The sequence below is a fragment of the Mytilus californianus genome, unplaced genomic scaffold, assembly GCF_021869535.1.
Source record: "Mytilus californianus isolate M0D057914Y unplaced genomic scaffold, xbMytCali1.0.p SCAF_4, whole genome shotgun sequence".
Taxonomy (NCBI): Eukaryota; Metazoa; Mollusca; class Bivalvia; order Mytilida; family Mytilidae; genus Mytilus; species Mytilus californianus.
In genome coordinates this window covers 15,988,937-16,001,462 of record NW_026262690.1, presented here as the reverse complement: position 1 = coordinate 16,001,462, position 12,526 = coordinate 15,988,937, and positions in this window count along the sequence as shown.

Sequence of the window (12,526 nt, the reverse complement as noted above, 5' to 3'; positions counted from 1 at the left end):
TTTTATATCAGAAAATATGCAAATAGGGTAAGCTGGCAATAATTAAAGTCTTGTTTTCAAATTCTATTAAAAATTGAAACAGGGGAGGGGTATAAAATGTTCAGTAAAAAAAAACTTAGAGTATACACAGTGATTTCTTTCAGGCTATAATTCTGATAAATGAGTATTAATGTGAGAAAAACTGATTTTAGAGAGTTTTCTATTTGAATAAATGTTTGTATAGGTTGCACTTTATAAATACAGCTGTTTCTCAAACCACGCCTCTTTTGGGGAGATTTAGAATATTCATAGAAAATTAATTTTGTTTACATACTGGTTCCCAGTTATGCTCTCTGTGTTCCATCTCATAGAGACATAACTTGGGAATGTTACCAGTAAATATACATGTGCATATTGTTTACATTGAAATCTGTGGTAACCCTTCATTCGAGGTAGGGGTAGTTAAGAAAATTAGTGTTAGTTTAAACTCTGAAAAGTTCAGGGCATATAAACGTTGAAAATATGCCGCACAGCCCTATATTTTGACCTTTGAAAAAAATTGTAGTGCATATGAACTTTCAATTCTAGGATAAGATTTTGTTCAAAACTTCATAGTAAAAGTGGTACAGTTTTAGCCGTAAAAGGAGTTCCTATGGGAAATTGCATTGTCAATATTTACAGAAATGCAACCTTCAGAAGGTTTATTGTCAAATTCCAATCACTGAAAGAAGTATCTCCACATTGGGTTAATTCAAATGGTGAATATTTTCACCTAAGCAAACGAATTTTTACTTATCAAACAATAATAATTTGTTACAGCGACATAAATTATTGAAGTAAAACATTAACAGTAACACAGAGATATGAAAAGTATATGATAATAAAGCAGTTGTTGGCCACTCGAAAATTACCAATTTTGTAAGTGTAACCTTGATCATACATGTATCATATGAACATATCGAGGGCTGTACACTAGCTCCGCATGAATGTTCCAACTAACAAAATTGCTTCCCATCTTTTATCAAACTTTGTCTTGTTATGCTGTTTATTTGTTCTTGAAGAAACCCGAATTTACCGTAGGACAGATCCACTGCTCCAAAAACACAGATGAGAAGTACGTTAACTTCCTTAAACAGTGGTATTGCAATACTGATTTGACTCATCTCCCTGATCCCCAGTTCTAGACCATAATAGAATGATTTGAGAAACATATCGACTTGATTACTAGATAAGAGTGTTTCCTGACGGCTATGTGAACACCGACTTGATTACTAGATAAGAGTGTTTCCTGGCGGTTATGTGAACACTTTTTCTAAAATGTGAAGTAATCTAAGCTTCCAGTCAAGACAGACTGTTAGTCCAACTTTACAAGGACTACTTCAGCAGCAACAAAGATCACAAACACAACGACAGTTTGGAAAGAGTTTGAAATAACAACGACGAAATAATTATTTAACCTTCTACATTGAAATAGATGTATTTCCCTAAACATAAGTTTTTTTAAACTTTTATTGACATCAACATCAAGCCCTAATCTTGGTTGATATTACACGGCCACAAGTTTGTCGTATGGATCTTTACTACAATAAATTATCAAGTTTACTTTTGCAGCTATTCAGTGATTTTACCTTTTCTATTTTAACAAGGAATCACAAACATACATTCGCAGTTTGTCCTGTCCACACATTTACTAAAAGGTGAAATCGAATACGGGTACAACAGATCGGTTTAAACTTATCAGATCAGCCCATGACGGCCACAACAAATTCCCGAGCACTCCAGAATGTGGTTAAAAGTAAAATAAAAAAAATACCGAACTCCAAGGAAAATTCAAAACGGAAAGTCCCTTAATAAATGGAAAAAACAAAGCTCAAACTCATCAAACGAATGGAAAACAACTGTCATGTTCCTGACTTGGTACAGGCATTTTCATATGCAGAAAATGGTGGATTAAACCTGGTTTTATAGCTAGCTAAACCTCTCACTTGTATGACAGTCGCATAAAATTCCATTATATTGACAGCAATTTGTAAGCAAAACAAACAGACATAAAAGATAAAAATGTAAAAAAAATTGGCGTACAGCAGTAAACATTGTGTTATTATTTTAATCACTATTAAAACAAACAACTATGTCAACAAAGAAAAACAAAATGGCAGATAGACACTCTATAGACAAAGCACATAAGCAAAAATGAACGACAAGAATACAAAAAATGACCAAAGCACAATAACACAATGGCGGGATGTATAAATACCGAGCCAAGCTATAAGGATGTTACCAAAAATGGACTAAACAGTAAAGGTTGAAAATAAACAGACAAATAAAAAGAACACTATAACACGTAGTTAAGATGATAAACAACGTCAGTACCTAGACTCTATACTTTGAGACCATCATGTTTTATATGTGAAGTTGATACTGAATATTTATCAACAAGGTCTTGGTCTCTTCCGATGAACTTTTGTAGAAAAAGGACGAGACGTTCTTTGACATAACCCTGGTTCATTAACTTTTTGATCAGACACTGGTGACGTTTTATAATGTCTGAGTAGCAGTTGTAAGCTCTCGAATACCGAATGAGTTGGGAAATGTATATCCTATATGCAGGTGAAGTTGGTATATTGCTGCTGAGGTGTGTAAAATTTATAATTTCTAAATCAAAATCGTCTCGTTTGTCATAGATTCTGGTTCTGAGATGACCGCTTATTTCAAATTCGAAGTATAAATCTAAAAATGAGGTGGAGGAAGCCGTGTCTGTTGTTTCTTTAATTTCTAGTTCTGGAGGATATATAAATAGAACCCAAGAAGAGGTCGGCAAGGAGAGGCGCACAGTTCGTTCCCATAGGAATGCCGACAATTTGTTGAAAAAGTCTACCTCCAAATTCAACAAATATGTTGTCAATAAGAAACTGATCATTTGGTCCTCGGTGTAGCATTACTTACCTTTTTGTTCACTATTAACTAAATATGTCGTATGGTATCCCAAAGCAATAAATTTATAGTCTTGATATATAGTTATAAAAATATTTGATATTGGAAAGCATTGTGGACTATTTGTTTTAGAATCCACATATGGTTAATACCATTACACGAGTAAACAGTTTCACAGTATTTCTGAAGACCTTCTTTCACTGCGGACTGAAATGTTGTCAATCTAATGGACAGTTCCTTTGTAGAACATACAGATGAGCCGGCAATTTTCCGTTGTGTGTACCGAATTTTCTGAAGCTTAGGTATCCAATGCAAACAAGGTAATTCCTCAGATTCCTGTTCAATGTAATGTTCATGAAGGATTGTGATTCGCCAAAATCTCATTCTTGCCAAATGATCTGTTTTTGTATGTGGGATAACATGAGTGCTCATTTATTCCTAATTCTTAAACAAGACACTCATAGTAGTACGATTAACATGGTAAAGGACAAAGTTAATTCTTTAAGTTTTTACTTTTAAAATACTCCCAACACTTTTCAACAGACATATACATTCTGCATTACAGAAAACATATCTCCATTGGTAAATATAGCCGACGAAAGTTCTAAAGATCATTAAATTTAAACATTTGGTTTTGGCTAAGAAATATATCTAACAGAACACAGTTTTGAGAGCAAAGAGTACAAACGTGTATGAGAAGTATTGTTTGACCGCTCTCTCAAATATTGAATACTGACAGATAAGAATACCGCATTACCCAAGGATACTTCAAAATTGAAATTGAAAACGTCTTTGAGAGAATCAATTTAAAGATCATAGAAGTCAAGTTGATTATATTACTACAGTTGTGAACTAGAAAGTACATTGTGGCTACGATTTAAGAAATTAGATCCAATCAATAATTATCAGTTGTTTGAATATCAAAACTCGGAGAAGGTATACTTTTTGTTCCACATCTATGAATAAAACGTTGAAAGTGACATCTGTGAGACCTTTCAAAATATAAAAAACTCAAGCCACAATTTAACGGTAGAGGACCAACCAAAAAGAAAAACGAGAAAACCAAATTTGAATACAGCTGTTTCAACTAATAGTAAACCGGATTAATACCGGTAGTCAGCATGAAAAAACAGTTAACACTTTGACAACATATTCAACGTCTTTACATTCTCAACAAATATCACAGCAACGTTTCGAAATCATATATATAACCCTCTGAACAATATTCCAAGAAGGACCGAAGCTCTTTAACTCAGCAATCAACGCAAAACTTCCGGAAAATTTGGAAAGACTACGTTTGACGCTTAACATGGTTTAAATGATTAATGAATAAGCATGCTCTACATAACAAAGTTCCAGTACTACATATACCGCTCCCTAGCCGTATACAAATTTAGTTCGGTTATTCCTTAATGTGCTCACTTCATCGATGGAAGATGTTTTGCTCATTCCTATTCCAATGTTCACGGCAATCAAACTTTCCATTCTATATTTCTTTTATATTTTCAAAAGACCACAACTGTTCGTTTCTCAGAGTGCATATCGTTCCTTCTCCGTGCTTTTGTTCTTCAAATCCGTTATCTTCACTTTAGATACGGAATTATCTTCTTGTCTTTAAAATTAAAACCCTTTTCGTCTTTTCTGTCATCGTTTTTGTCTGCCTGTTCCTCACAACTGTACAACGTTAGTGTTTTCAATCAGTGTACATGTTTTGTCGATACCAGAGATCGCGATGATAATAGTCGATCTGTAAATTATACATTTAACCTCTCGTAGATAGGGTTCGACAATATTCAAAGCATTGATAGAATATTTAAATTGCAAGTATCTACTTAGTCTTTCATTGCAGATATTGAAGGGTGTAAGGATTTAATAAGCAATCAATTTAAAACATGTCTTCCATTTCGTTTGTTAATCCAAATGTTAGACTAATGGCATAGAGGAAACATCTCACAGATAGTGTACAATGTATCAGTGGTTCATTTTCAAATGTATGACGTCACATCGACTCTTAGTTTAAAACGAGTTTGGATATATTTAGTGTCCGTCCTTAATACCGTTAATATTTAAGCATGCATACATGTAGGTCATACAATCACCAGGTAAATGCCTGATTGTCATAGATCAATGATTGTCTCAGTCATAATCGAAATCTATTTAGATAATAAAGATTTTACCGATTACAATACAAGTCTGGATTTATACACAATGTATCTTTATTATTTGGGCTCCAAGAAAAGTAACGGAAAACAAATCAGCTGAATTAATTAAAAAATAAATAAACAAATTAAAGGTTGAAAATCCGCTTACGGTCCAGATTAGTGATTTTTATTCTGTACAAAGCAACATTTAACATGTACAATTTATGTGGTGAAAAAACTGGAGAGTCTCAAAATCGACTATTAGGTGGGAAAATCCTATAGAAAATTTTTGCAAAGTGCTTAGATTAATAAAGTCAATCCTTCAAGTCTGTAAAAGGTTAAAAACGGTTACTACATATCAGTATGACGTCAGTTTAATGGCCCTTTTATATATACACTGGAAGTGAATGGAAATACAAGCAAGTAATAGTCTAATTCAATATAACAATAACAATAACTATAGAAATAAAAAAAGACATTTTATGAAATCCAAACATTGCCTTAACCGAATTATTCTATAACACTTACTAATTTAAATGAAATACTTGTGCAACAACTTTGAAAGAAGCAATGATTTTATGTTATTATTTGTTTCATGTTTGAAAGTAACACGATTGCCCCATCACCAGAAACGGGAAACGAAACAAATGTGGTGTAATAATGTGTCATTTAGTAACTATATATGTAATTGATGATGACGTAAATATAATTAAAATGTCGTGAGAATGTTTTGTAAGCCGACAAGTAATGTGCAATATGAAGTGCAAAGTTGTTTTTACAGAGAATTTTCTGAATTAGATCGTTACTTGACAAAGCAACGTGCGTTTATATTGCATGTCTACGTTTCTTCGTAATAGCTTTATAGGTTTATGAACTGTCAGCTGCATGTAGATGACTGACTTTTCAAACAAGTTTCTATGATACTATAAATACATCTTGAAAAAACTGAAAAAAGTCAACATGACCGACAATTAGAAAACAATATCACGATAAGTAGAACAACATAATTGATAAAAACGTATAAGCCGACTTAAATGATATTGTAGATCTAAGACTGCGAAAACATGTCTCTAGTGAGTTAAGACCTAGATACATTGTATTAGTCAACTAATTAGTCGTGGTTTGGTGAAAATTTTAGTCTTTTATCCTAATCATCAATATAATTTAAAGGAAGATAAATGTAATAAACAACAACGATATAAGCACATACAATATTGAGCAAAAAACCCATACGGTATGGCAAAATTTGAAGCCCTATGAATAGCAACACATCTTGCTAAACTAAGGTTCTTCTCGCGAACTCCTGTTAATTGATTCTTTATAATATATGACCGTGCACGCATGTTACGTTTCAATCGATATATTGGATACTGCCGTCCGATGGGGGAGATAATACATTACTGCTTACATGTACATGTAAAGTTGGACAGTTGACAGTGGGAAATGCTAATCGTGACGTCAATAACTGTTTGAAGTATGTGACCTGTTTCAGTTTTATAAAACATTCAAGTTAAGAATAAGACTTAGTTCATAGTTTTTAGTTTGTCTTTGAGAAAATATGATTGATTCAACTTCATATATGAATTATTAAATAATCAGGTCATTCCCTACAAGTTAAATTCACACTGGCGCACATATTCATTGATACCTCAATCATTCCAAAAAAGCTATGAATAGTTGATACTATATGTTATCACAATTATGTTAAATACAGATATCAAAACATGCAGTTATGTTTTGGCTGGCATTTTTATTATTCGTTAAATAATTAAATTTTTTGTAAATGTCGACATAATAACATTCTGATAGTATACTATGATACAAATAAGATACAGAAGTGTTTCGTTAATGATGAAAAAGAGTTACTCATTCCTCGAATTGACCGGTATATATAGTTAATACTATATGTATCTGTATATTGTTAAGACCAATTTACTCACAAATATAATCACTCAGAGTAGTTTGGATATCTATCGACATTTTCAATATAAGAACTGGAGGCAGTTATACTCGAATAGTTACCTCCGTAGTTTATTACGTCATTAATAATTTTATGTCGATTTTGTAAGTATTCTTGCTTTATCCAAACTTGAAAAATAACTGGCTTATTATAGTTCACTAGATTGGTGTTTTGTTTTCATAAAACTCACCATTGGTGCTTAAATTAAAACAGTTTGAAAACCAATTTATAATGAAGTTGAATAGCAATGAAAATTAAAATTTCCAAAATATGGTTTAAAATCTATTTTAGATATGTCATAGAAAATCAACATTGAGAAAAAAAAACTTGCTGAAGTTGTCTTGAGGTAAAGTTGTGTCAACAAATTTAAATAATTTGATGAATATCTGAGAAATCATTAGATGTAAGAAGATGTGGTAAGAGTGCCAATGAGACAACTCTCCATCCAAGTCAAAATGTATAAAAGTAAACCATTAAAGGTCACAGTACGGTCTTCAACACGGAGCCTTGGCTCACACCGAACAGTAAGCTATAAAGGGCCCCAAAAATTACTAGTGTAAAACTATTCAAACGGGAAAACCAACGGTCTAATCTATATAAAAAACGAAAAACGAGAAACACATATGAACCACATCAACAAACGACAACTACTGAACATCAGATTCCTGACTTAGGACAGGTGCAAACAAATGCAGCGGGTTTAAACGTTTTAATGGTACCAAACCTTCACCCTTTTTCTGAAACAATAGTGTAACATCACAACATAGAAAGACACACTAAAAAATATGACCATATCGGCATCATTACTTTTCACTTGCAATTTGATGATATAATATTAATGTTTAGAACTAACTAAAAGCATCCAGTAGTTAAAACATAACATAATGAAATCTTGAAAAGGATGACATCTTCCTGAAACACTGATTCTTCAAATTATCCGCTTACGTTCATGATTGTCAGAGATGTTTTTCTATCGACAAGGGAAGCCAATTTAGGTCAATTTCAAACACCATCCGAACAAGCCATCACAGTTCTGTCTTTAAATGATCATCCATTATACTCCATTTAATTGCTAAACAATCATTCTAAGAACCCGGAACTATCTTAGCTAGTAAATCAAGATAATTATGATTAGTCGATTTCAGCATGTACATTTTAATTACAGTTTAATTACATTTATTCCATTTTTTTCCAACCAGACCAGTGTTATGCAATAACTTGTGCGGTTTTATTAAATGAATAAATTTTTCCTATCTGTCATTTTTAATATCAGCATTTTGTTGCTTTATCTTTACATGCAAATTTCAGCCGATTTTTTTTTATCCTAGTTGTTTCCGATTTTATTCATTTATGAGCGAACTTATTAAATTAAGGGGAAAGGCATGCTGTATAAATAAATGAGGTGATAATTAAAAAGGTTTACTACTTCCTACCTCCTACATGATATACGATTATGATTTTGCACTGTTTTTGAGAATTCAACGACCTCATTTTATACTGCATCACATCAGATAAAATTATTTTATGTTTTTATCGACGAAAGCATTTATATCATTACTAAATCGCGGAAAATTATTAAAGTGAAAATTTCACCAGTAAGAATACAGTTCTGATTTTAATGGAAAAGAGCCCCGGGGTATAGTAATTCACAACACAAAGAATCCTTCACGTATGAGAGAAAAACAAAGGAAAGAGAATAGTGTTTATTTTTGTCTTCACCACATAGTTACCATTAAGCCTTATACGCAGACCATAATCTCATACTCCAATGCAAGTTGAGGACGGCCCATATAATGGGTTTATGGAGACATCTTTGTTCGATGGGTTTATGAAGAAATCTTTGTTCGATGTCGATCACGTTGAATCTTTACATTGACGATCACAGAGTCAGGCAAGTATTAGCAGAACATATTCAAGGAGTCCTTATGGTTCACGGGTACTCCTGCACAGTGAAAGATAATTTCTGATAGATTTTGCATTTTGTCACAACAATATCAGAATAAGCTACGACAAAGAAAATGGTTGACTTATTTAGGAAATGTTCGTATAGAAGTTTTCTTTCTATTTCTTGCTAATAAATTGCACTTCTAAAATTTGCTCCTTACCAATCATCTCAGATCAAAAATAGCCGACGTGATTTACAGTGTTATTGGCACATTTTCCAACGATTCTATTCTTGGATATTTGAGTTGGCCTTTAATATGGACTGTTTATATATATATATATATGATGTAGATTTATGTCTGATATCATAGAGCGTATCAACTCTCAACACATATAATCCCTCGTGCACAGCTCTCAGGATACTATATATATCTCCGGTTGATATGGGAGCGATATTGAAAAAGCATCCTCTATTTATCATAAAAAAGCATTTTAATTTGTCCTAAAATGAGTTTTTATCTGCTTTTGGACGAAATATTCTATTAGATTCTTTAGCAATAAAATCACATGCAACAATGTCTACTAATACATTAATCACGAAAGTGTGTGATAAAAAAATACTTTCACTAGTTTGCAGCCAACTGTTATTAAACAGTGTTCTTTAAAGTTTGACTCCATTAGCTGGTATTGTCATTTATGTTGTAAATAATAATTGGTTATATAATGATCAAATCATATCATGTCTGTATCGGGATAGTTATCTTATCACTAGTTAATCATATATTTGAACTTAAGTAAAGCTACCTTGGTCCTCCTTTAGAACAAAAAGAAACATGATTGTCGGAACGTATACTTCACTAAGTAAACAAACATACATAAAGACCAAGGCTTCTCAATGCTCAAGTATCTTCTATAATTTTGAAAGCAAGAAATAGATTAAAGTAAAACGCATCACGCAATTAAATCGTTATTTTATATTGTTGTATTAAGATAATTATGTAACACAATATACTTCAATAGCAGCAACAAATTTAATGTGTACATTTGTAATGACTTATTTAACTATTTTAATGTCAAATTGACTTGTGATTTACTGCTAGGTCCCATATGACTCTTTTAATACATAAAACTCATTATATATGAAGGCATGAATTGATTACATAGAAAACAATCGATAATTTAAGAAAATGTAATCAAACCTAAGGTCACAACGATTTCCAACATGCTCTTATACTTTTCATTGTTTAACTTTTGTTTTAATATTTTGCTTCTAGCGTTAAAATACTGATCATAAACTGATTGAACCAGTCTTTCTGTTAATTTTCATTCTAATCCACTACAGTAAATTCAGTACTTTTCAGATAATTCGCCTGCAGTCAATGAAGATCTGTTGAGTCTATGTTCAGATTGTGCAATAGTTGTTGTCTGAATAGCTACTGAACAGTACTGAATTGACAGCAAACGAATTGTCTGAACTATACCGAATTTACAACAGTGGATAAGTCTGAAAATTGACTGAAACACTGAACATGACTTATAATATGTTGTTTAGATTTTTCAGATGATGTTAAGATCAAAATGACCGTTTCAGACTAAAAAAAAAAGTTAACAAAAAATTAACTTGGGACAGGCACATGGACACAAGTGGGGATTAAAAAAGTTTTTGAGATCGCAACCATTTCCATTTTAATACACAAATGGACGAATTGTGTCATTTTATCTAGCAACGTTATAAACTATACAGGACAACATGATAACACAACAACGGTATAACTGAAACCTTAGATTCAAAGTCGAGAAAAACGGTATAGATGGTCAAAATGTGATATCTAATAATTCTATTATTGTTTTTATCGTTTTAAGCTTACTGTACAATACACTGAATGAGAATTCTTTTATTCAAATTTCACAAGTATATGTATGTTATATCGTAATGTGTTTCGTTATTTTTGAAACTGTATGCTAACGGCAAAATTTTTATTTTTTCTGTTTAATTCATTGACGATTCGCGACGATTTAGAGCTTGGCACATTGTCAAGACATCTTTCTTTTGTTGAATACTGTATGTTGCCATCTGGATGACTTTTGGCTACCTTTGTCGTTTTGTTGCTGTCTCATGTATACCCCACATACCCTTTCACAATATCTGAAGACATTTTCAATGTATGTATTTCAAATCTTAAGGTGATTGTGAAACAGGCTGATAACTGATCTGTATAGGCATTTAAATGGTTGATGGTAATATTTAACATGTTTTTTGTAATAAATGGCATTGATGTGGTGTGATATAAAACAAACATGTGTTTTAGCTATAAATACTTTGTTGTATTTCCATACTATATAACACTGATGCAAAATATACTACAGCTGTGCAATGATATAAATTGTATAATAGATTAAAACATTGCTGGTTTATTATTTAGCATAGTTTGTTGTATTGTTCTGATTTAAAATATATACAAGAGCTATCTTTAAAAATTGCTAAATGAGTTGTGGTGAGATGATATACCAAAGGAATAAAATTGAGAATGGAAATGGGAATATGTCAAAGAGACAACAACCCGACCAAAGAGCAGAAAACAGCCGAAGGCCGCCAATCGGTCTTCAACACAGCGAGAAAATCCTGCGCCCGGAGGCGGGCTTCAGCTGGCCCCTAAATAAAAATGTGTACTAGTTCAGTGAAAATGAACATATAAATGAACTAAAATTAAAAAAATAACATACAAGACTAACAAAGGCCAGAGGCTCCTGACTTGGGACAGGCGCAAAAATGCGGCAGGGTTAAACATGTCTCAACCCTCCCCCTTATAGTAATACTCAGTTTAAATGAAGTCCGAGTCCGATGTCAGAAAAGGTAACAAAAGAAACTAAGCAAAATGGCAATGATACATAAATTAACAAAGGACTACTAGCAATTACTGACATGCCAGCTCCAGACTTCAATTTAACTGATTGAAAGATTATGTCTTTATCATATGAAAATCAGGCACAATCCCTCCCGTTAGGGGTTTAGTATCATACCATCATTAAATATATGAGAAGAACATAACCCGTATCATGCCAACAACTGGTTTTAGAACAAATGTGTTTATTTCCGATGCAAAGACCTTTTGAGTGAATCAATATTAATACCAAAATATGCAATCTTCAATGACCTGACAACAGTATCGTAGCTATATTCCTTCTGAATAAGTCGGTTTAAAAGTTTGGTTAGCTTTTGAGGTGAATGCCGACATTTTTGTGCTTTGTAAAGAATATTACCATAAAAGATTGGATGTGAAATACCTGAACGTATAAGATGTCTGCATGTTGATTTATATACGAATGATGTCCTTGTACCGATGATATGATTTAGTAAATGTTTAGACTAGTTTGTGATATCGAAAACCCTGGTGTAATAATTTTTCAGTAATATAGAGATTTCTTTCGTTAAAATCAAATACGTTGTTACATACACGATCATGCCAACAACTGGTTTTAGAACAAATGTGTTTATTTCCGATGCAAAGATCCTATGAGTGAATCAATATTAATACCAAAATATGCCATCTTCAATGACCTGACAACAGTATCGTAGCTATATCCCTTCTAAATAAGTCGGTTTAAAAGTTTGGTTAGCTTTTGAGGT